This window comes from Hippocampus comes, unplaced genomic scaffold, assembly GCF_001891065.2.
Source record: "Hippocampus comes isolate QL1 unplaced genomic scaffold, H_comes_QL1_v1.1 scaffold271, whole genome shotgun sequence".
Lineage (NCBI taxonomy): Eukaryota > Metazoa > Chordata > Actinopteri > Syngnathiformes > Syngnathidae > Hippocampus > Hippocampus comes.
In genome coordinates, this window is record NW_017805830.1 from 317,002 (window position 1) to 318,736 (window position 1,735).

The window sequence follows — 1,735 nt, forward strand, 5'->3', positions numbered from 1 at the left end:
TTTTGTCAACATACTTGCAGGTTCATAAAGGACATGTACCATGCTCATTTCCCAAATGAGGAATTTCTGTTATCAGGACAAATTGGACAGCGCAAACACGAGTCCGCACTAGAGAATATTTACTGTATAGGGCGCACCGCGTTATATGGCGCATAGAATAGAAGCCACAATTGTGGCTAAGGTCGCGTTATGCATCCACTAGATCAGGGGTTGGCAACCCAGAATGTTGAAAGAGACCAAAAAAAAAAAAAAACCCAACAACAACAACAAAAAAAAAACAATCTGTCTGGAGCCGCAAAATAAATAATAAAGGCCTTATAACGAAGGAAACACATATCTATGTGAGCTATATTAGCCTACTATCAAAATGACTAAGTTGGCTACAAATACACTAATGAGCCTTCATGATAAAATGTTTTTTTTTCCCTGCACTGCATGCTGTAGAGCAGGGGTGCCCAACCTTTTTTGACCTAAGATCTACTTTTCGATCAACCAACCTACCGCGATCGACCTGTTACCGCACGCAATTACCAACGCATGCTGCCTACCTTCATCAAGACCTGACGCGGAGGCATGGGACACACTTTTGCAGCGTGTTAACTATTGTAGCTCACGTGTGCCGTTTTAAAATGCTTCTCTCGGGCCTCCACATTCTCATTCTTTGCCAGTCCCCTTGGTGAATTGTCCATGAAAAGGTGTTTTTTTTTTTTGCAACAGCCACCTGGCTGGCATCCCGCTCTAAGAGAAACGTGTCATAGGCTATGACACAAATCTTCGTTGACAGAAACGTTGAAATTTAATATTTATTCTACATATTTTTACAGCATTGGAAAATGTGAAGAGTGTGTCATGTTTTTCCTCAAACAGAAACCATATTACAGTGAAACTCCTCTAGAACAAAACTTACAGGGGCGAAAATACCCCCTAATGTTAAAAAAATCTTCATGCATTAACACCATTCCCATTCTACTGCCCCCCCATATGACGAAAAAAACCCTGTTGCGTTATACGAAATAATTTTCTCTGCTCCAGCCTCGCAAAGACATTCACTACAACGAAGTCTAATCCAACAGCGACCTCTACTGCTTCGTTCGAAAACGGCAACAGCAACCACCACACTGGTTTACATAGCGAACGATGTTTAATTCGGTCATGGCTGCGAGTTTCCTGAACGCAACAAACTCACAGCTGCTCTGCCATTGGCTTACCGAGCATCATCCTGGCCTCTGATTGGCCAAGAAGGACCTCATTGTCTATGTGTGTAGATACTGAAGCTAGATTCGTAGAAGATAGAGTGGAATGCATCCGATTAGCTGCTCAGAGTAAATTGCTTAAGGCTCGACGGACATTCAAATAAACAAACGTTTCCTCAAATTACAACTAAAGCATTTTCCTCGAAAATGCTTTACTTGTTATCATGCTAAAAACCTTACGCTAACTGGAGTGCTTCTCTCTCATTAGTGATTTAGCCTTCGAGAGCTAACTATGGCCATCGAGGACTACGAAGCGTCCCGTGGCTGGCTTAAAAGTTCATTGCATGACATCAGCTGAGCAACGCTGTCTTGGATGGCGATCGAGGGGAGGTCGAGTTAGAGACAGTGAGATGGTGGAAAGAAAAGCCACCGGGTCCAGGAAGTATTTGTTATTGTTTGATTCAGACGAGCATGGACGTTGCATTGCTAAAATGGCTACAAAACGGACCTTTGGATGTCAAGCAGCTAAGACAAGAAGAGCT

General features: G+C 42.8%; 1 protein-coding gene across 2 annotated transcripts in view; it reads right to left on the reverse strand.

The window, feature by feature from the left end:
• mettl22 (methyltransferase 22, Kin17 lysine) overlaps positions 1–1,735 on the reverse strand; it is a 24,115-nt gene that overhangs the window by 11,910 nt on the left and 10,470 nt on the right. The window lies entirely within an intron of this gene.